Source organism: Ascaphus truei, chromosome 3 (assembly GCF_040206685.1).
Source record: "Ascaphus truei isolate aAscTru1 chromosome 3, aAscTru1.hap1, whole genome shotgun sequence".
Taxonomy (NCBI): domain Eukaryota; kingdom Metazoa; phylum Chordata; class Amphibia; order Anura; family Ascaphidae; genus Ascaphus; species Ascaphus truei.
In genome coordinates this window covers 118,346,991-118,371,941 of record NC_134485.1, presented here as the reverse complement: position 1 = coordinate 118,371,941, position 24,951 = coordinate 118,346,991, and the positions used below count along the sequence as shown (strand labels likewise).

At 39.2% G+C, this 24,951-nt stretch overlaps 1 protein-coding gene across 1 annotated transcript in view; it reads left to right on the top strand.

Annotated features, from left to right (window-relative positions):
• MID1 (midline 1) overlaps nucleotides 1–24,951 on the top strand; it is a 463,742-nt gene that overhangs the window by 706 nt on the left and 438,085 nt on the right. The gene's annotated exons all lie outside the window — the stretch shown is intronic.

The window sequence follows — 24,951 nt, the reverse complement described above, 5'->3', positions numbered from 1 at the left end:
CATAACAATGAAATCAATAAGTATAATTGTGAATTGTAGTTTCTGCAAATTGAATGAGTCCATTAACAGAAACCATGGTTTTCTATGGTTTAAAGTGATATATTATAGATGCAATGAATGATGATATTCACACATAGCCACATCATTAAAGCAACTCACTCCTAATCCAGCTGGATACTTTCACTAGTCTGAGAAGTGCCTGCTCAAAGTTATTAGGAGGGCTATTCCGATTGTTTAATGATGACTTTTCTGTAATTCAGACTGTGAAATGCTGCTGCTGTTATAATTATGTGTGCGGTTTTACCAGACTACCACCTAATGAAGAAAATAAATGTGCAACAGCTACTAAGTGGTACAATTCTCTAGAGACATGTAGGGAGGCTGAAGGAAAGGAGCTTGGCCTTTCGTTACTTACAGTGACCTGAATTCATTTTTACAGATTTAAGGCTTTATTGAAAATGTCATTAAGTTAAACCGAATACTGTAAACCGTTTTAACAACATTTGGTGCATCAAGGATCGACTGATTTATTACAACTTCATTTCAGCTACACTACAAATAAGCAAATTGAGCGTACTCAAATATATATTTAGAAAATATTGCCAGAGATTATTTATTAATTATTTGGCAGACTGAACCATAGACCAGGATTGTCCAGAATAGTATTGTTTTTTTATAAAAAATTTTTTTTTTTAAATAGGTGCATTTCATCTGTTCTTTTATTCATAGAAACTTTTTAGCCAAGCTTAATCCTGTTAATATAATCTTCCATCGCTACTAGAGAACCTGACCTTTCCTATCTACCATGTTTTGCTAAAAGGTACATAGGTAGCAACAATGGAAATATTGGGGGCACATGTATTAAGGCAAAGGCGGAGCAGTTCTGATAACAAACAACTGCACCATATGAATCAAAGAAAAAAGTTTCAGTGAAATCAATAGGATTCTTTGATACATCTTGTGCAGTTTTTTGCCTTGATTAATAGCCACTGCTTGCATCCATCCCCTCCCTACTTAATACCACATCGTCGTATACATATTATCCAATATCACCACAGTCTTTTGCCTCTTGTTTATTAGTAGCAGGATGTACAAATTACAGGGTCCTGTATGTCATAATTACATAGTTCTTATTACCCCGGTGTCATCTAAGAGCGATCCGCTACGTCGCGCTGGAATCAGTGATATCTGACATTGACTATTTAGGCGATGCAGCGGATCGCGTTTTGACACCAGGGGGCTAGACTTTGACCTTCTAAGCCCCTATGGTATGTTTAAGAGACCCCAAAAATTAAAAATAGATGTATTATTCTGATTAAAGAGACCATTGAAAATGGAAACATGAACCTGAAATGAATGAAGGCATTATACTAGCATTGTTATATACAAAGGTTGCAGTGTCAAGCAAAATGAACAGTGTTTGCACATCACATTAATTTATTTAATATTAAAACATTTTCTTTCGTGATTTTTGGCGAGCAAAGTCATTGATGATGTCTTCAAATAATGGTAAGCTACAAAGTTTCACTTATGATGCTTAGGGTTATATTTGAATGAAAATGTCCATGTTTATAGAGAATCTTCTTTTTTCCTATATCTTCTTTATCATCTGATTTTTTTTAAAACATGAAGTGCATTAATTTCTCTTTTTTTTTTTTTTGTGAGGCCCCTCATATTGTGAGACCCTAAGCTGTAGCTTAGTTAGCTGATGCGTAAGTCCGGAACTGCTCCGGGGCACTGTCTTCAGTAGAGTTGACTGACCAGACCCTTATCTGAACATGGCTGAGTAGGTGCTGCTCCTACTTCAATGTCTCTATGAATTTAGTAATGTACAAGAAATTGCAAGAATGTCAGATAGGGCTAGAAGACTCTTAAAATGTAGCACGTGCTGCAGGCTATTTTTTCACCAGCAACTAAAGCATCTAAATTGTTCTTTTGGAAACCTCTAATTAGACAGTTATTCAGTACCAGAAGACTCCTTTTTTTTTTTTTTTGCATAAAATAAATGTTTATAAGTTTGCCGTACATAGTTCTCTTTTTGTTCTACTTTATGTGAACACTAGCCGTTGGCAGCCGAGCTTATTGGGAAAATTGGGACCATGTGTTATCAGGAAGAATTTTGGTCGTATACTATTTATGAAGATAGAGTACTTCATTATAATATTTAAAGGGAACCTTTGAATGATGGTGGTTTTTAACGATATGCTTTCATTGTAACAATGGGAGAATGAAAATGAGAAGGTTGGACATAAAACACCATATATAAAATGTCACTACAACCGACTTGTAAAACTGAAATACAGAAGAATAGCAAGTTAGTGCGTCTCCGAGTGCCAGTGTATAAAACCAATATGATGTGTTTTGTGGTGTGTGCGTCAACTTATTATAAACATGATGCACACCATACAAAGAATGGGAAAGCATGCGCCGAATGTAAGAACATGAATAATGATGTTTTATATTCAAATAACACCAGTACTGACGAGAGAATATAAGAATTCTGCAAAAAAAATCAAGTGTATTGATATTCAAATTACAAAATAATATGCAGTAGTGTGCAAGTTCTTCCCTCTGAATATGACATGAGAGAATCGTAACTACTGTACTAATATTCTGAGCATCCAAAAGTTATCGCTACACTCTGACAACCTCGGTCTTCAAGTCAAACTTGTGAAGCTCACTCAAGCAAACAGGCATCTATATATCTATCAGAGAACTAAAAAAATATGTGCCAGGGCATAGAGTGAAAAAATATATACCGGGAGGGTAGATGTACATCTGCAGCAGAATGATCAGCGCACAGAATAAGTACTTGTCGCTAAGATAGTTAACTGCAATTGCTCTACTATGCAAAGGTAGAGGTATCTACCCCACAATGTGGTGCAGAGGGGCAAACGTTTTTGAGCCTGCTTAGCTCTTCTTCTGGCCCATTCCCACATAAAAGGAGAGCTGTGGTAGTTCCCTGAAGATTAAAGAAATAAGTCGAGCAAAAATAGAGTCTGTAGGATACTTGCCGCGTTCCTGTTGCTGTAGTGGCCTGCTGCGTTGTGCTGTGAGTAATGAAACATATGCCGCTAATGATTTTAGCTGACATTGATTTTTTTTTTTTCTACACAATTCGTTTTTAAAGAAAACAATTTGTCATTTTTTTTTCAGGTAGGAAATCTATCACTAGGAAACATACATTTGGGGTCATTCCCAGCTGCAAAACTGGTACGAAAATACTACACCAAATTTATCAAAGGAGAAAATTAGGTTGGTTTTAATGGGAATGTTCTTCTTTTTTAGTAAATTAGGTGGCACTTTTTTGACCCCGTTTTGCAGCCATGAGACTTTTTTTTTTTTTTTTTTTGATAAATGAACTCCATTGTCTTTCCTGGGATTTATTTTCTTTGATAAACCTGGTGCAAGTTTTTGCCTCAGTTTTGTTTGTAGATAGGAGAATTAAATTAAAAACATGTCATGAGACTTAAAGCGAGCGAAATGAGGTTTGAACCTGTGCATCAAATGTGTGAAGATGGTCCATCCACTTTCTCTCCATGTGACGCAGGGATCAAAAATTAAATTGCAATTCTTATTGAAGAATATACAATATTCTCCGTGCTACAGATGAATACATTAAAAAAAAATCTCTTTATGCAAAATTAAACTGTATGCAAAATGGGGGGAAAGTATGTGCACTCACAATAACTGGGAGGTCCGCCACGGGTGCTCAGGAATCCCCCAACGTGTGGACAAAGGTCCATGCAAGGACCGAAACCTTGATCCTCATAAATCAACTTTAACGATTCACCAAGTCCACTGGCGTCTACTTTCTATACATTCATATATGCAAAATTACAGTAAATGTTTTCTAGTAATATCAGTTAATTTACTATGACTACTTTACTGTACACTTAACAAATATAGGCATACCCCGATTTAAGGACACTCACTTTAAGTACACTCGCGAGTAAGGACATATCGGCCAGTAGGCAAACGGCAGCTTGCGCATGCGCCTGTCAGCATGTCCTGAACATCAATACCGGCTCCCGACCTGTACCGAAGCTTTGCGCAAGCGGGGAGACTATAGAGCCTGTTACAAATGTGTTATTTACATCAGTTATGCAAGTATATGACGATTGCAGTACAGTACATGCATCGATAAGTGGGAAAAAGGTAGTGTTTCACTTTAAGTACATTTTCGCTTTACATACATGCTCCGGTCCCACTGCGTACGTTAATGCAGAGTATGCCTGCAGTGCTGTTTAAAGAGACCTCCCTGAAGAAATCATTCTGGTGTATGAAGCTTCTTTCTTACTGATAAACTGACTATTCAAATGATTAACAGAAATAGAAACACAAGCAGGATGTAGTCGTTCTGTATTAGCTTCTCCCACCCAAATGGAGTCCCTGCTTGAGGTCGAATTATTTCAGTTCAAATTTATTTTTGTAACTAGAAACACCAAATCTCATTGAGTTGTACCTTGATTTCTATGTGTATATTATTTTAATTGACTTATTTAGTGACTTTAAAGCATTACACATACTTCCGATGCACATTTTACATACAAATCATGTCACTCAGCAGACAGCATTTAAAAAGGGGCACAATTATCAAACCTCCCAACCTGCTCGCCACACTAAATCATTACATTCAAGAAAGGTTTGTGTGCAATTTTCCTATCATAGTCAGGGGCTGTTATAAAATGTAGCAGCTGCATTAGACCTGGATGATTTTAGATTGTATATATTATGTTGGACCAACAACAGTTCTCCATAGGTATTTTAGGGACGTTCATGTTATCGCAGCCCCTCCGCCACTCAAAGGGTTAAAGCTCACACTGAGCTTTCTTTTAAGATAGGCCATTTGTTGTGGGGTGGGGGGAGCTTTTAAAGCTCTTTAAATGAAGGCTCCAAAGAGAGGCAGATAGGTCAAATATTGTAATTTAATATAAAGAAGTGAACTTAATATTATGCAGGTTTCATGTATACGATTTGACAATGTGTATGGAACAAATGGCTAGGTTACATTATAGTAGCCTGATGTGCCATGTGATACATACATGAACACATACATACATACTAAATGAGGTTGATAAAAGACATATACGCCCATCAAGTTCAACCTATGCTAAATCTAGACGACAGATACTTTATCCTATATTTGCACTTGCAGTATATTGATCCAGCAGAGGAAGGCAAGCATAAAACCCCAGTGAAATCATCTAATGATATCTCATTAGGGAAAAAAGAAATTCCTTCCTGAATTAGAAGTGGGTCTAATATGTGTATGTTTGTTAATCATTAATCATTTTTAATCATTATCATTGTTATTTTTCTTAATACTTAATTGTTTTTAGTTGTTACGCTATGAGGGGGGGCCGCCACGCTGCGCGGTAAGTAGCATGGTGCTGCATAAGGCCTCGGGCATGGTCAGCGCTTAGGCGCTGACCGGTGCTGAGGCGTGCTGCTGCTCGGCAGTGAGCCCCTGCAGCCCCAATGAGAGCGGCTTTAGCAGGGGCTCGGGCATGCTTGCGGAAGCGTGTGTCTTAACAAATCTTTCGTTTCTGAGCTTGGCGGAGCGCGAACCAGCTCCGTGACGTCACAGCCCCCCCCCCCCCCGACACGCCCCCGGACGGCGCCCCAGGGAAAGCACCCGCTTTCCCTCAGCCTCCGCACGGCTTAAGTCTCTATGGACTCAGCCTTAGGCTTGGTCCCCACTGGCTACTGCAGCGCCCGCTATGGCGGGTACAAGAGCCGCCCCTCAGTGGAGCCGGGCCCGCTATGAGGGGGGGCCACCACGCTGTGCGGTCAGTTTTTCAGGCAGACATGAAAATTGTGAGTAGAATTAGCGACAGAGCGCTAGGCCACGCCCCCGGCGGTTCAGCCAGTTAGGCGAACCTGTCGGGTGACGTCATGGCCGCGCCCCTGTCACTTCCCCCGTCACGCCACCCCTGTCTTTCCGCCTGCAGCTCACTGCAGACCGTGGAACTAGGCTGCACGCGCCACCAGCTTGGCAGGCGCGTGTGCAGCGCAGACAGCGGGGCTGTAGCCTTAGAAACATAATTCAACTTTCTCTTGCAAGAGACTACATGGAGCCAGCATGCATGAAATGTGTGGCTTTCATCTGAATGCAACGTGTTGCTGTACTCGGGCAACAAAGCGATTTAAATATGGCACAATAAGCAAAACATTTAGGGTTGTTTTTACTAAGTGTTGCTATGCTATAAGACACCCTCTAGCGGTGGAAGACACCTAACGGTTCGACCGCTAGAGATCTGAACCTTCAGAATTCACTTTCGTACCTTGACCTTTTTTTGTAACTTGTCTTCTTTTAATATTCAACTGAATTTCGAGTCAAAGTAATCGTAATGAATTGAACAGCAATGCCCACTGACTTTAACGTTGAGTGAACTTGTTGCAAACTTTTGTATCAAAGCAAACTTTTTTTTATCGAATGTGTAAAGCATGCAAAGTTCACTTAAGCGCCCCGAAAGTTTGCACGTCTCTCTTTCACTTGAATCAGCTGTAGTGTTCAGGAACTGAAAGGTGTCTTCGCATTGCTTAGTAATTATGGGTTTGGGTTTTTTGTATTTTTTTTTTTTTACCTTTTTAGATATTCATAATTTTATACGGCAATCATAGGGCTGTCACCTTCTCTCTTTTTTTTTTTTTTAAATTCCGATGAAAAATGCTTACATTTAAAATAAGACAACACCCTTTTTTTTTTTAGGAGGTGGGGTTTTAATTGTAAAGTCATTAATGACACTGAAACTCTGTCTGGGATATATTAAGAATCTTTACTAATCTTTATGCATGAATATTATCGGATCTCTTTAGTTATTGGGTTGTTAAGCTTTTGGGCTTACACGTGACGTGAACAAACTATTTATTGCATTTGGAAACAAACACTATGGAGTATATGTATCAAGACAGTTATGGGGCAAAACTTATCCTTTTGATTACAATGGTATTTTTCTCTTTGAGACGTACTATGGTAGCGATTTTTTTTTTTTTTTTTGCCCCATAATTTCAACATGGAAAACAGTGGATTGCATGGGCGATTTCTCCTACAGTACTATATTGCTGATTCACTTTACCTTGCTAGGTGTTCCTGGCCCTTAATTGAGCCCAAGTGATTCAGTGATTTCATAGAACCCCCTTTTTTTCTCTACCAAGTAGGACGGCATGCATTCAGTAAAGAAAATATTGTTTTGAACCCATATTATAAATGCTTCATCCTGAAAACATTTCAGTGAAAAATGGCTTTAAACTATTTCTTATGAAAACTTAGTTGAACTGTAGGATATTCGTTCTAGTGATTAATCATTTTTTATTGTGGTACAAGCACTGCATTAAAACCAATGTTAATAAAGGACTTAACCCACGAGGTTCTTGAGTCTTTGAAATAAATGCAGGGTTTAAAGAATTTTGGCTGGCTTAAAAAGCCACAACCCTTTATAAAGGAAATGAAAATTAGAACCATATTTGTAGTAATGTGGCATAAGGCATAGCCGGGTACGTAATACAGTTGGTGACAATAACCTCTTGACAAATGAAATGGTACGTTATATTTCAGATTTATTGCTGTGGTTAAAATCACTTTGAGAAAAGAACGTTGTATTGAAAAATGATGGCTACACACGATATGAGCTGAGTCAGGTCTAAGAGGTTTATATTTTATGACATGGCCTCTCTTCACTTCATTTCTAAAAGACCATGATGCATTGCACGGAATCTTTGGGAAAGTATGCACTGGTAACCATAGGCAAAGAAGTTGTGCCTCAACAGGCTTTCTTGTGCGTGTGTGTACTTTAAAAATCATCTCTAATTAGCTAAGTCTGAAATGAAACAGAACGACTTTGACATGACAGTTTAAATTTTAACACATGACTGCGTTGGAATTTTAATAGGCATGCCAAATCTATAAAGCTCCACAATTACTTACAAGTATTGATGCTTCCTTCTGGTTTCCAACTGGATCAAGAACACATCAACCACATTCTTTCATACATCCCTCTCGTTTCTAGATACATTAAATGTCATTTTAGAATTGATGTGTGCTGTGTATATTTTCATGTTTCAGAGCATTTGTATGTAACAGTGTTCTCCCCCCTCCCCCCATCCTTTCTAGGCGTTTGTGCCATTACACGGTGTGATGCATACCTGCTGGCTTACAGTAGATCTGAGTATCCTGCGGTGTTGTGGAGGAAAACAGGACAGGCTTGTGGGGTAGTAACTGATTTTTTCTCATGGTGACAGCGCCTCCGTCTCTTGCAAGCCCCAGGGATGTGGGGACAATCCCTGCAGGAGAACTTACTTCCCCTCCCCCTGATAGATTGTAGTCTCAGGCAGGAAGATATCTTTGAAGGATCACTTTATTTAGTACACTGGCAGATGGAACAGCATACTTCACTTTGTGAGGCTTCACCCTCCGGATGTACCCTGGACCTCCACTCCAGGCCAAGGGGCACTGAAGCAGTCCTTGCTCTTCCATTGCTCCCTGGTGGAGTAAGGGGTAGTGTCTCCGATCCACTCCCCTAGGGGAAGGAATACAGATTGGCAGAGCCTTGCACAATTGTTAGGGTAGACCAGCCTCTCACAAGGAGGTAGAAGCACTAACTAAATTTACCAGTGCAGCTCCTTCAGTATAAGCGAAGTAGGTGCCATGTCTGAATCCATGATTGGACACACACGCCTAGTCCCACCGCTCCCTCTGTCACTCAAGAAGCTACTGTGAGTGGGGAAAACCCATGATAACTCCTGGCGGGCCTGCTTTTACCAGGACTTATTGCCAGGGAGGGCAGACTTAGTAGCCATGGAAACCAGCCTGGCTACATGTAAAAGACAAACAAGTTGTTTTTGACTTGAGTAATATTGTATGTACAGTGGCGGCCGGCTTAAAACTAATGCGGCTGCCGCCGCAGTTTGAAAACAGCTGCGGGTGGCGCGTGGCTATCTTCGGCCTTTTTCAGCCGGTTTTCCCGCGCCTTGGGCGCTTTCAATAGTAAGCGCCATTAGCGCTTATCTATTGAAGCGGCCACCGTGCGGGAAACTCCGTTTTAAGCAGAGAGAAGCCCCGCGGTTAGCCCGCTATGCACCCGGCAAACTTTAGAATAAAGCTTGCCGGGACAGTACAAGAGGTCTGTTTTTTCAGATATTTAGGGCTGGTAGATCCCTTTAAGGCATTACCGAGGAATTTGTCTTCTGGATAGGAAGAGGAGTAAATGGAATTCTCTGCAATAAGGCCCATAAAATCCCTTAGGCATACATAGCCAGCCCTATTTGTTTTTATTTTTTTTCCCAAGGTTTTCTTTTTTTTCACCCTGATTACATTCTTTCTTGTAAACTCCACCAGTAATTGTCTGTTTTGGAGACGTGTATACATTTTATTTTTTTAATTCTTTAATTATTGCTTAATTGATACTGCTTTAATATTGCTCCATCCTGAACACTGCAATTGCTATTGTATTTTTATTTCATGCAGAAGATAGTGTATATCCCATTATATTTGCCATAGTACTTTTTGTTATGCTGTCAGGACTACGGGGTCGTTTATAAAATTCTTCTGGCTGCAAAACTGGGGAAATATCATGCTGAAAGCAATTTATTTTTCTTTCCTTTGTAAGATAGTCTGTTGATTTTCAATGGGATTTTGTTCTGTGATACATCCGCCTCAGAAAAGCACGTTTGCCTTGATACAAAGAACCCTACAAAGGCCCAGCTCCACCGAGGTGCATTATTGACTTAATGAGACGTTAACGCCGCACTAAGTGTTAACGTGGATCTTCGGAGTAGGTAAAGTCGTGTTTTGGGGCAGAAAGGTCATTGTGTTATCTATGACGGCCATTCCTGCTAATGATATGAAAGAGAGGTTTCCCCTAATAACTTTAACAGCCCTCCGTGGATCTGTGTTAACACAGGGATTTAATCTGACAGTTAAATTATACGTGTTGGTGGCGTTACTCCCATCCAGACCCTGAAAAGGAGTGGGAGGGAGAGGGAATGCAAGAAAGGGGGAGAGACATTTTGAAAAGTACCAAGTGACTTGTGCACCTCCCCCAAACACTTTCTAAAACACCTGTAAATCGAAAAGGACACACATGAGATATCTGGGATACATGCTAATTTGGATCATGTGAATATACTCTCCCCCTCTCCCCTTCTCCATTTCAGGGTCTGGATGGGAGTAACGCAAAGGTCATGCGAGTGTTCTCCTGACATTTTATTCACAGAGGTACATGATGGCCTACTTTTGCCACATCGATTTACCAACAATATGTGTATGGACATATATATGATCCACAACTACATCCATGGATGTACATTATAAAAAGAAAAAAAGATGGTGGGATCTAAGGATTTTCAAGAAAAATAATTGAATAAAGTCATACCAAAAAAAAAAAAAAAAGCTATTTTTGCTGTTGTAGCTGCCTTTTTAAAGTCCTCTCCTGTTACGACAGCCGAAACGTCATCTTTTTATTTATTTTTTTTGGTGAGTCTATTCAATTATTTTTCTGGAAGAAATACGTAGAGCCTGTCTTCTTTTCTTTTTGTATTGAAATTGCAGAGAGCAGTGGATCTTGCCACAAATAAGGAATACCAACCAGTATAACTCTCTTTTTCAGTTCATATATTTTTTGTTTGGTGTGCAACTTTTTACCTATTTTTTGGATGTACATTATAACATTATCTGCTCACCAATATTCATCATATAGTGTTAGCCTGACTAAGGGAGACATACATATTACCAACAAATATTCTTTTTTTTTTTTATTATTTTTTTTTATTCTTTTTTTAAATACAATAATAGAGCAGTCTCGCATACATATGTACTTTTTTTTTATATATATATAAAGGATCTGCGAAGGACTAGCTCATTTTAGTGGTGTTTGTTATATATATTTTTTCTCCATTTTTGTGTAACAGCAATATTTCCCCCTTTTTAACACACACACACACACACACACACACAAAAAAAAATCTATCTATCTATATCATTGATAAAACAACTGTTTTCAACTGCCAGCAATGATCTTGGTGCATTCTGTTGAGGCTTTTATAAACCCACATGGTGGAACCATGTGTTACCGGACTCAGCCTGATATCCTCTCCAGGGAACACGCTCTTTTTTTCTTTCTTTTTTTTGAAGAACCCACGTTGGCTTCCAACAAATCTGGTAACACCACAGGAACCCAGAGATGCAGTCACAAAGTAGGCACAGAAAGCTCTGATCAATGAAGCTCATAGAGTGTTTAACACTTGCTTTAAAAGAGAACTGCCGGCTTTAAAATCTGTAACCAGAGAGCTTTGCAATAACACATGAAAATGCAGTGTTAATTTCACACTCCCTATAGGCTCTTATTAAAGTCTTACCTATTCCATTACATAGCAGCCTTCTACAGTAAGCATTCATGTGCATGTGTGATTTTATTGCCCTTAAGTGACCTCTGCAAATTCCTTTTTCCCCCCAAAGGGTAGGTTAAATAGATCAGAAATATTCCCAGTTATACAGTTACAGAACATCGGGTCCAGTATTGCTTTAGTGATAGACAGGTGTCAGCAAGAAGTGTCCGTTAGTTAAACTGCAGATATTATTACTATATGTATAGCACAGTACAAAGTAACGGACAGATACATGGGAAAATAAATTGCAAAAAGAACAGCTGTAGGTGATGTGTCTAGTCTACAGTTTATATTTTCTACATACTGTATGTTCTTTCAGCTGTTGTAATATAATACAAACCATAGGCAAATGTTGTCTTCTACCATTGGATATATAAACTACAACACAAATGCCAATGTACTACACAATCTGTGTTGGTGAAAGATAATGTGAAAAAAGTACACTTGGGGTTTTCTGAGTAAAAGGTTGCCGAGGTTGTACACATCAAAAGAACAGTTTCAGGGCTATAACATTTGTTTCCACTTATATAATTTCTATCTCATATCTATTCACATGGGAAGCTGCCGCTTTAGGATAGATTGGACATACAGTGTGCAGCTAATAATATGAAGGTTACTTATCTGTCCTCAATGACTACAGTATGTGTGTGTATATCTATATCCAGTATATCTCATACACATTTTAAGTTATGGTGGGTGAAAAAGGCAACAAGAAACCTTCACCGTATGTATGTATGTATGTATGTATGTATGTACAGTATATCGCAAACATTCAGGGACCATTTAACACTTTAAGTCATAAATCGCATACTGCACAGTGGGGAGGGTTAGCTTTCACCCACAGAGATAACATTCCTAGCTGTCCTTTTTGAAAGTACATTTCTTGGCTTAATCAATTGTAACTAGGCCTGAAGAAGGGATCACTGTATTTCGAAAGCTCGCACAAATTAAAAGCATTTCGTTAGCCACAGAACAGTATTGACTGTTTTTTTTTATTATTATTATTATTATTATTATTGAGCTCAGCTTACACGGTACAGAGACCTCTACATTTTATATATATATATATATATATATATCAATGAAAAAATAGTCAATGAAAAAATAGTTTGCACTCACGGTTTTTCAAATGAAGGCAGATGCTCGTCCCATATAGAAACATGTACAGGGTAACCAGGGAAATCCAGGTAACAAAGAGACAGCACACCGCAATATAATACGGTGTGTTGTCTCTTTGTTACCTGGATTTCCCTAGTTACTCTGTATATATATATATATATATATATATATATATATATATATATATATATATATATATATATATATATATATATATATACACACACAAACAGAACTGATTTTCAGTTTCTTCAAGCTCTCTCTCTCTCTCTTTGCCCACATATCTTTATTCATGTACTAGTACTACTAGAAATGATACATATATTGATGTTTTACATATACATAAATACACACAAACACGTTGAGCAATAATAAAGCATTGTAATGGATGAGTGAAATGAGACTATGCCAGGTACCTCTCCTCATTCGCTCAGCCCACTTCTAAAAACTAACCCCCCACCCTGCTTGCTGTCCTCTGTACAATTGCTCACTTCACTGTGAGGAAAGTCTGAACAACAGACCTCTCTAAACTCAATTAGAGATGGGCCACTTTTTTCCACACGTTGGGAATCAGGCAAAATTTCATCACTGGAAACAGAAATGAATGCTGAACTCATTCTATGTGCCATATTTTGCATACATTTAGCAAACACTGTAAACATCTGTAGAGACGTGGCATATAAATCTTTGGACACTTTTGGAAATGTCTTTATTAAAATTCACAAAAATATTTGTGCTGTGAACCGCGAGACATAAATACAGTCGAATAAGATTTCAAGGTCCAGTACTACAATGTAAAAATCATCAGCAAGGATGTAAGTAAGAATTTATTACACGATCAAGTTATAAAAACCTTAATTCAAAACCATCTGAGGGGTTTTCTGTGTGATGCATTTTATGTAAAAAAAAATGTGATTATGTGAATATTGTGTAGTTAAGATTAGAGGCTATATATGGAAAAATAAATGTTCTCAGTAATAGCTTATAGAAGAGGATTTTTTTTGGCCACCGGAGATGTAATTGTTGCTCCCTCTTTGTTGGCTACTGGTTGCTTCACAGGTTTAATGGTGATAATGGGTTACCTGTGTGGGCTCACTCCAATTTAACCTCTCCCCCTAGCTACCTTGTGGTCTGATGTCAGCTGAAGGGTATAAATAGCCACACCCTTTCTCCAGAAGCAGGTTCTTCCGAGTTTCCACTGAAGCCCTCATGCAAGTCCTGTAAATAGGTTCTAAGTGTTAATGAGAAAACATAGCTAATAAAACATCACTTTTTTGTTTTTTAAGTTTAGTAACGTGTCCCATCTTAAGGAGCGAGAGAGAAAAGCACACACATACATAGGGTTACCGGGAATCCCTGCACTGGGTTGTCCCCACTGTAACGTGAACGTATGTTGAATTGGCCAATTTATGTTTCCACTCCATCCTCTGCTGCGGGTGAATAAGTGAAGTGCCTCCTATGGATAGGACTGGGACCCACTAGAGGAAGATCCCCCCCCCCCCCTAAATCTCTGCCATGTGTATTGTGTTGTGCTTCTGTACATATCTATGTGGAGTGTTTTCATGACTGCATTCAATAAATACGCTTTTTGTTTTATAAAAGTTCCTGGCGCCATTCTATTTCACACTTTCATCCATGCCCAGCCAACACTTACCCTGATCCATCTATGTGGCTGAGAAGCTGAGCAATTATTATATGGAGGTATCGATGTGACCCTTTGGAGCCATGGAAGGAGGCTGGGTGGGAGGGGGTAACATAAATATTAAACCTGTTGAAGCAAAAAGTATTAAATAAATGCAGTGTTATCAAAGATTTTACTTTCATTCACCTGGATGTATTGACATCTTTTTAAATGCATGTAATGGGGGCAAATGTTGGTTATTCACTAAACTAAAATAGCTGTTTGCTATTCAATCACAATCTAGTGGCTATCAACCATCAGAAATACTGTAGCTATCTTCTTTTCGTGAAGGACCCCATATTCTTTGAATTTAATTCATTTGGAATGACAACTACATCCAAATGCAACAAATGAAATATATTGATAGCAGATGTAAATCATTTGCTCGAAAGATTAAAAAAAAAAAAAAAAAAAAAGTGTAAAACAAATTGGCAAAACTGGTTGCTTTATTCCAAAGTCAATAAAGTACTCTAAGATTAAAACACTGGCAAGAATTTTGCATGTGAAAATTGAATGGCAGGTCTTATGCAGCCTTGCATCCCAAACGTATATCTACCAGATTACATGAAAGCTCACAAACATGCCAACCAATAAGGCGCAAGACATTTGGACAGGACAGCATCACCATTGTTGGCACCTTACAAGTAAGGCCCCGTTCACACAGCACACTTCGCGACGCTGTGTGCATGAGTCCGCATGCGCACCTCCATCTGCTGGGCGATGTGTGATCATCCCCAGCAGATGGAATGATCCGACACAGGGCGACCAGAGAGTGGGGACCGGAGAGCAGGGGGGGGGGCCTATGTCACTGGCATTGTAAAATCACAGAAACATAACGTGTGTGTGTGTGTGTCTGGAGCAGGGAGCTGCCGAGTCTCTGGTCAATTTCAGCAGCCAATGCATTGGGTGGCTGCTGAAATAGACGTCACGCTGCTGCAGTCAGAGATCACAGTTTTAAAAGACTCCCGCGACTGCAGCAGCGTTGTCGCTGTACTTTGCAGCCAATGGCAGTTTCAATACTGAACACTACCATTGGCCGCCAGGAGTCTGTGATGAACGTGCACGTGAGCGTGTGCACATCGCCAAGTACGCTGTGTGAACGGGGCCTAAATAATTATACGATATGTGACTAGTATGTAAAAACAAATCAACAATATATTATAATAAAGTGGAATTGATTTTATAGATTTCTCTCGGGATACTTAAGAGAACTAATTTCTTTAGAAGTTGATCTGAGCTTCTCTGCAACTAGTTTAAACCTACCTAGCAAAACAACATTGAGTAGTTGGTATAGAATATGAGAGGCATGTGAACAGGATCAGCTGAAATGGAGGAGAGGTGATAGCGATGGTCTGGATAAGCCAGGATAAGCATTGAATTTCCAAGGTTTGTCCTAGTTTGTGACATAAAAAGTTGTCATGTAGAGATGGGCAAGCATCTTACAGTACGTATGGCCTTATTTGAAGCTGTCATTCAAACTGCCATATGATCAGACGCTTTGAAGAATATTGAATCTGACCCAAGGAAAGCGTCTTTGACCCCAGCTTTTGATTATTTTATTTTTCTCTCAAATCTTGGCAGAAAATAGCTACACAGGCTGCATAAGCCACATAAATATATCAGTCAATTTTAAGAATTAATAGGTATGTCCCAATGGACACAGGACTTAAAGTATAGACCCAATACAGTCTTACCAGGAGGAAAAGAAGACCCCTTATTAGATCCGAAGCTCAATAGTCGTCAATGTGGAAGTTCATCCCAGGAAATTAGACATTTTGTGTCCAAACTTTGACCCTTCTTCAGAACTGATGCAATGCAATGCAATTTTTAGTGCATTTATTCAGTTTTGCATGAGCTTTCCTGTATTCAGTCAGTATACAAGTGTGTGTGTGTGTGTGTGTGTGTGTGTGTGTGTGTGTGTGTGTGTGTGTGTGTGTGTGTGTACACCTATGTACCGTTTGTCTATGTGTCTGACTGTATTTCTGTGAGTCTGTGTGTGTCTGTACATCTGTGTTTCTCTATATACACTATATGTCTATATATGTGAGGATGTTTGTCTAGTGTTTTATTTTTGTCTGCCAACTGCTTGAAAGGTTTAAGGCAATGTCCCTTATATGGGGCTATATATCAAACGATCTATTCTGCTAAATTAGTCCAATTAAGACTTTATTTTTATTGTACTAGATATTCCGGTTCTACTTGTGCCAGTTTAGCAGTAGAGTCTTCCGCTCCATAAGGGGAACTGGCTGGTAGGACTTTAGTCAATATGGAAGATCAAAGAAGCCATTGGGAATTTTTAAATAAAATTTGTCCTGAAATAATGGTCAAGTCGTTTTTGAAAAAAATATTTAGAGTACTGCAAGCTGTCGGACAGCAGCGTTCAGCTTCTGCCTCCTGGATGTGTGTGACCACAAAGGCGCACGTGACCAACAGCCACAGGATACTGTGTCACTATTGAGAGGGACAGTCTGACAAAGGAAGTGCAGGGTGACCACATATTGTGTGGTGAACGATAGGGGCTGGCACCACCTAAACATTTTTTGCTTAGGGCTCACAGAAACCTACAGTGGCCCCTGTGAGCACGTACCGCAACACTACTTACCAATTCACAATGATCTGTTGTCACCTGGCAAGTAACTGAACCACCAACACAACCATAAACTAATCGTACCAACCAAACACTTACTCGGGAGTCCCAGGTTCATCTACCTCATGTCTTGACAATCCTGAGTCATCAATGTTCGATGAGGGAAAATGTGCTATTATCGGGAGGGAGTTAATAGCAAGTCATTGTTGCATCACAAAAAATAACAATTTTTTTACGGGTCATAGTTACATAGTAGATGAGGTTGAAAAAAGACGTACGTCCATCAAGTTCAACCTATGCTACATTTAGACAACAGATACTTTATCATATATCTATACTTATTGATCCAGAGGAAAGCAAACAAAAAAAAAACCAGAGTCATATCATCCAATGATATCTTTTAAGGGGAAAAATAAATTCCTTTCTGACTCCAAAACTTGGGTACATTAAAAACATTGGTAATAGGTAAAAAATGAGATAATAGCACACATTTTCCCCTTATCCTGTCAGTCATCATGTTCCGAATTTAATTGGAACCTGATTCACCTTGTCCAGGCTGGCATTTGTCCTATCTTGCCCATGTATCTAATAGCCAATATATTGACCATTATATACATACAAGATAACTTACAGTAAAACAACCTCATTAGGTGATTCTTTTTTTAAATTTATTTCAACACATTACAGTGCATATTAATTATGTAGCAGCCAAACTGGTCCGCTAGTTTCCATGACTCTCACCACTAAGGGCTACAAAGGGGTTAATATTAACATTAAACTACACAACCTACCCCCCTTTAGCTACCTTGCCTGCTAAAGCAAACAAGGGGTTAACCCCTACCAACTCCCCATGGTGGACGTAACCACACTCCCTGGGGAAAACACCCTCAACCCCCACCTTCCCCCCCCCCCCTACCCACCCCCAACAAATGGTTAAATTATTTGTATTTATTTTATATTTTTATTTATAAAATGTTTTACCAGGAAGTAATACATTGAGAGTTACCTCTCGCTTTCAAGTATGTCCTGGGCACAGAGTTATGATAACAATACATGGTTACATTAAATGAACAGAGGTTATACAGTAAATTCACAGACATTTCATTGACAGAGTTGGACAATTGGGTACAGGGGATAAAAGGGTTGGTGAGTTTCAGATTGAAACTAGAGCAGCTTTACCTTCATCTAACGGCTCACACCCTTTAGCTGCCCTTCACCTGCGCCAAAGGCTGTCTGCCTTTGGAGTGACGTAGGAGTAATCTGAAAGGGTTCAAATTGAATGCAGCTGTGGTTTCAAGGTCCTTTCTCCTCCTGGGTCATTAACATTCCATAGGGTGAGGCTGACTTGGGTCATATAATTGCAGTAATAAGAAGTGATACATTTCTTTGACCAGGTGTGATATTAACTCCGTTTTAACTGAGTATGATGGCAGGTCCAGGTTTTCAGGATATCCCTACTTCAGCACAGGAGGCCTCTGATTGAGCCCCCTGTGCTGAAGCTGATATCCTGAAAACCTGACCCTTTGGGAGGGCTTGTGGACAGGAGTTGTGCACCCCTTGACTAGGGAATTCGAGAGGGTGGTTGGGAGATTTCCCCATGTTAATAGCTGAACTGCCGTCCTTCAACTGACTCCACTCTCAAACTCATAAGTCCTCTTCCCTCTTACGTTAACTCACCAACCAACGCACACCCTTTAACATTAAAATATCCCCATAAAAACCAACTCCGCCCCTCTCCATCTTGTCATGTACATTTTCCACCCCATTTGTCCGGTTAACCTTTGAGGGGGCTACAAGGCTTTTACTTTATTTCCGCAAGTGTCTGTCCTTTCAAATTTTGTGACATATAATCACTTCCTCTGGAAAGCGAGCTAAAGAATGGTTGGTTTACATTGAATACATTTTTGAGGCTTTAACGCATTAATGAATTAAGACTGTAAGGTGCCTCTCTTTATTCACTCAGTCTCTGAAAGGAAACAGAAGCTCAAACTAACCCGACATAAAACACCTTATGACCTGCTCAAGTAAATTGATGGTAAGGGGTCTTATTTCATAACACTAATGTACTAATGTATAATACTTTGTAAATATGGTCCAATGTTTTTTTTTCTCCCCCAAAGTTGATATTTTAGCAAAATTTTTGCTGTGTGAATGTCCAATATGCAGCATATTTATAAATGTGATTAAATATTTCACACCTCTGATGTAAAGCAAACATGTCATTAGGTAACATGATTGTGAAGTGCAAGATATGTGACATAATGTTCAGGTAAGCCTTTTAATAATCATAACTTTATTATGGGACTCAAAGTGCATTTATAGTACTGTGTGTGGTACGCAGCACTTGGGATTTTTACAGACACCGTCTCTCTGCCCAGATGAGCTTACAGTCTATGATTTTGGTACCTGAGACACTTGCCCAAGGTCAGCAAGCAGCTGACACCGGGAATTGAACCTTGCTTCAAGTCAGTGGGGGCTATGCACTAAGGTCAATGGGTTTGCGTTCTGATGTTCAAAAAAAGCACGTCCGTTAAAAAGTGAGGCCGGGGACGTGATTCATTAAGGCCTTGAGCCCATTTTTTAACGTACGTGCTCAAAACGCCCACAGCGTCCGTGTTGCTTTTTTTCCCCCTGCTAGCGTTCTTAAAGTTCACGTACGCTAGCTGATAGAAAAAAAAGCCGCATGTAACATTTGCATGGAGATTTGCCATCTCCATGCAAGGCTGTTACAGGCGATCGTACACTAATTAAAATCATTTTAATAATAGTGTACATGAGCAGGGGGTCTCCGGAGCTGAACCGCATTGGTTTCAGGTCCGAGGACCCCCTACATCAGAAGATACAAGCCCCGTTATGGGGTGCCGGTATCCCCTGCAGAATTTAAATGTCCCGGTCACATGACGCGGAAGCTTGAAACTGCAGGGGATACCGGCACCCCATAAAGGTGCCTGTATCTCGGGAAGCAGGGGGTCCCCGGACATATAACCAACGCGGGTCAGCTCCGGAGACCCCCTGCACATCTACACTATGAAACACATGTATATTAAAAAAAGATTTAACAAACATCAATATACTCCCCCCCCTCCGCCCAAACCTATACAGTACAGTAATGTGCAAAATAACTATTATCCAGATATGGATAATAGATTATTTGCCCATTATTAAACACTGCATTAGCATACATAAAGTAAATAAATACAGTTATACTTACCACAACAGCATGTCCTTCTGTCCTCCTTTGAAAGAAAGCATACAGTATATATATAATAACGACATTCTAATGGCCCATAACCCCTTAATCACCTTAGCGGTTACTAACCGCTATAGTCAGTAAGGGGTTAACCCACCCTGCCCCGATACAAACCCGGGAGGCCTACGCACCAACCCTGAATTGACTATACCCAGCCTGTACCCATTGAGTAGTATAGTGGTACATCATACCCATATAATAATAATATGGGCATGATAAGCCTCTATAGCACTCAATGGGCACCCTAATTACAATACATTAATGCACCAGATACACAATAATAAAACCTAACTCCAAAAAAACATACTTCACTAAATAAAAACAGTAGCCAGCTAATCCAATGAATACAAGCAATAACAACATCAACAATGAATTAATTAAACCATTAATTCAGACAATCCAGGAGGAGCAAAATATGGGGAAATATAAAACAAAAGACAGTGCAAATTTAAGTGCAGACGTTGAGACTAAAATCCAATAAGATGTCAGTATCTTGGCTCTACTGGTCTATCTACTCACAAGATGTTAGTGGTATAAATGCAATTGTCAGATAGGACTGCCACCCCAGGTGGATGCTGTATACTGTGGGACTCCCTCCAGGCTCGTCTCATCAATGTGACAATGATACATGTAGAGGAAGAAACAGAACTACATAGCGCGATCTGTCTTGAAATAGACTTTATAAAAATTATATAGGCATATAAAATGTGCACTTACAATGTGCTAAAGTTAGTGGGACACACTCCTGACGAAGCCATAGACAGCTTGCAAGAGATGGGCGAAACGCGTTGAGTGGTGTTTTGGTCTAGTGAGGTAGCCGTAGCTGCACCATCCACTGAGCAGTGACGTCACACGCACCGGAGGAGACACGGAGTTCAGAGTCCCAGGTTGCAGACAAGGAGATCCAGAGCCAGAGAGGAGGCGGTGAGAACGGCGGAGTACCCCCTAGATTCACTCTTATTGTGATACATGCGATTTTAACTTTAGCACATTGTAAGTGCACATTTTATATTCCTATATACTTTTTATAAAGTCTATTTCAAGACAGATCGCGCTATGTAGTTCTGTTTCTTCCTCTACATGTATCATTGTCACATTGATGAGACGAGCCTGGAGGGAGTCCCACAGTATACAGCATCCACCTGGGGTGGCAACCCTATCTGCCAATTGCATTTATACCACTAACATCTTGTGAGTAGATAGACCAGTAGAGCCAAGATACTGACCTCTTATTGGATTTTAGTCTCAACGTCTGCACTTAAATTTGCACTGTCTTTTGTTTTATATTTCCCCATATTTTGCTCCTCCTTGATTGTCTGAATTATATCATTCTACTTGGAACCCGGGAAACAGGTTCTCCCAGACGGTTTGAGCAGGGATTTATTACTTGAGCACATATTTTATTGTATATTGCACTATTAATTTGCACGCAACCACTTTTTTATTTTAAGTTGTTAGCGCCTTATATTCACTATCATTCACAATTAATTAAACCATTAACCAATCAAAACAATTCATTCCTAAACCAACTCAAAATTAATAGTAACACTAACCAATCAAACCAATGAATTACTACAACATTAATGAATTTAAACATTAAAAGACAAAGAAATACATTCAAACAATATCTGAAATAACCATAAAACGCATTAGCTAACATAATACAACATTAACTACAAACGAACACCAATCGCAAACATTTTATTAGCATTAAGCAGGAAAAAAACAAACAATCACATCCACATAAGAAATTGAAAGTAAAACAACCAACAGCAATACCAAGCCACAAATGCCCCCCAAATATTGTCATAATAATGTATTCATCTGTACCCTAAAGTGGTACAGATTAATATATTATCAGTCAATGTGCCTCCCCCAAAAAATCAACAAACACATCCAATGAAAAAGTCTGTAAAAAGAGACATTTACAAACATTCAATATATTACTTGCGATTAGAAGCGGTGGCCCTCCGACTCCCGGGGTAACAGGAAGCTCACGTACCTTGAAGGCCTCCAACTGCATCCGATGCCATCCGCCATGAAGATCCGGATCAGGTACCCAAATCTTCTTTTTTCTTTCTTTAATCACCTTCTTCTATCTTTATCTGTCACTATTTCTTGATCTTCTTTATCTTCTATCTTCATCTGTCAATCCAAAAAACCCCATGGTAAATCCCAACCGTTGTTGTCTCGTTGTCTTCTTGGGCTTAAATGAGGCGTTACGGCCTTAAATAGGGCTTGTGACGTCACATTTAGCCTCAAAATGGTTAACAGCCACCTGATTGGCTGTTAAAACCATGTTCCGACTTCAATTTTTTTTTTACATGACGTCACTTAAAGGGAATAATGCCAGCCAATTAGAATGGCTGTGCTTCATTTGCCTTTAAGATGACGTCACAAAGCCGGCGTCACATGGTATTTCAGCCAATCAGATCGTGGGAACCAATTCCACACTCTGATTGGCTGAAATACCATGTGACGCCGGCCATCTTGGATTTAGTGAAGTCATCTTAAAGGCAAATGAAGTCAGTTTTAGAGCGCAAAGTGCCTGTTTGCGTGGCTTAGTGCATCATGTTCAGCACAACATCACGTTCTAAGAGCACTTTGCGCTCTAAAAACGACTTAACTGAGCTTAGTGCATGACCCCCAGTGTCTTTACTCACTGAGCCACTCCTACGGTCCTTTTTCCTTTATACATAGTGTTAAAAATCCTTTTTTTTTTGCTGATTTACACCAGTTTAAAAACATTTTTTTAAAGTTTTGGGTACTTATTTTTGCGAACCCCTAATGCCTTACGCAATTGTTGTTAATATTCTAAATATAAAATACCACTTGTGCGCCTATTCACATATCTCAGACAGGTCTGCAATCCTGCTTTTCCCCATTATCTCTTTGCATGCAGTGCTTCCACTACAACCAGGGATTCTGGGTAATGAGCGCACAGTGTGTCATTTTTTTACTTCTTATTCATTTTAACATGGGACCCTATAAAGTTATGCCTGCCGTATTAATATTCTAAAAATTCATTTTTATTGTGGTTGAACTGCCCCTCCAAGTAGTTATGAGTGTAATTGCTGGCTGGGCAGTCTTTCTGTGTTGACAGCATTTCAGCAATCACTAGTTATTTTTGTTTCTAACTGAGCACGAATGTTAAAAAAAAATTGGATCCTTATTAAATACATTTTGTGGAGTTTATTCTCTTAGAGTGATAGCAAAACACTATTGAGCTCGTGTAGATTCCTCTAATCTATAAGTATAATAAACAGAGAAATAAGGGTACTATACATGTACTGTATTAAATGATTCTATACATGTACTTAAAGAAAAATAAACTAAGACAAACAAATCAAAGTCTTGTAATAGCTTTTTAAATAATACTTAACAAACATGTATAGATTAATTTAAAAAATAAACAAATGGATATGTAAAACAAAAAATACTTTGGATTTACTGTTTAAGTTTCACAGCAATAAAGATAGCTTCCAGAAACCTTACATATACAGGCATACACCGTTTTAAGGACACTCACTTTAAGTACACTCGCGAGTAAGGACATATCGCCCAATAGGCAAACGGCAGCGCGCATGCGCCTCTCAGCACGTCCTGAACAGCAATACCGGCTCCCTACCTGTACCGCAGCTGTGCGCAAGCAGGGAGACTATAGAGCCTATTACAAATGTGTTATTTACATCAATTATGCACGTATATGACGATTGCAGTACAGTTCATGCATTGATAAGTGGGGGAAAAGGTAGTGCTTCATTTTAAGTACATTTTAGCTTTACATACATGCTCCGGTCCCATTGCGTATGTTAAAGCAGGGTATGCCTGTACTATATATTTCTATTCATTCCTGAAGAATGAAGTCAGGATAAACTGTGACTACTTTTTTTCTTTTTTTTTTTTATATATATAGAAATTATGCTCTACAATTATTATTTTTGGCTGACTTCAGGAACAAGGTTTTGATAAAAGAAAAAAAAAGTACTCATTCCATAACAGCTTTGGACAGTAATTAAAATGTGCTGCTAGATATTACAATTGAGCATCCTTTTTTCATTACGTTGTATTTAGGAATGTGAGAATCTCTTCAATTTTTGCTTCGTTAAATATTTTGTGGTTTTCTCTTAAATTTCGAATTTTTGCACAGTTTTCGCAAACGTTTGCATTGCTCATAATTTGACCAATGTCACTAATTTCCTCAGAATTTCACCATTTATCACCAAAATTCCCCTCAAATATTGGTAAGTGGCAATATTTAAGGGGCTGTGTGACATCATTTTTACTGCAGGATATTTCAACATAACTGTCACTTAACAGAGCTATTTTTTAAAACCCCAAAACATATGAAATCTTGTTAGTTTTTTAATAAATCTGTTCTGCAGTATTAGATAATACTGCTTTTTTTTCTATTATTAAACTCTTCATGCCATTTTTGTATGAGTTCTAAAGCATCCTTTGATTTCTATAGCAGGTTTAGTCCACCTCCCAAGCAGTGCAAGATCTTTGTAACACTTTCCTGTTTGATCATTTGTTGCCAATATTTTCATCAGATTGAGCTACAAACTGTAATAATAGATTATGTCAATGTAGTAATATAAGGATACATTGTAGCTCCTTAGTTACATTGACTCAGGGGTGTCCAAACTTTTTAGCTGAGGGGCAGATTAATAAAAAAAAAGAAATCTGTCAAGTCACATGTATAAACATGGAATCTACATTACACACACACACGCACGCACGCGCGTCCCTTCATCCTTTCTCACCTCACTTCATCCTTTCTCACCTCCCTCTTCCCCATCCTTGATCTCTCTCCCCCCTCCCTCCTCTCGCTCATCCTATCTATTCCCCCCTTTCTCTCTCACTTTCTCCTTCCTCTCCCCATCCTCTCTCGCTCTCTCCTCCCTCTCCCCATCCTCTCTCGCT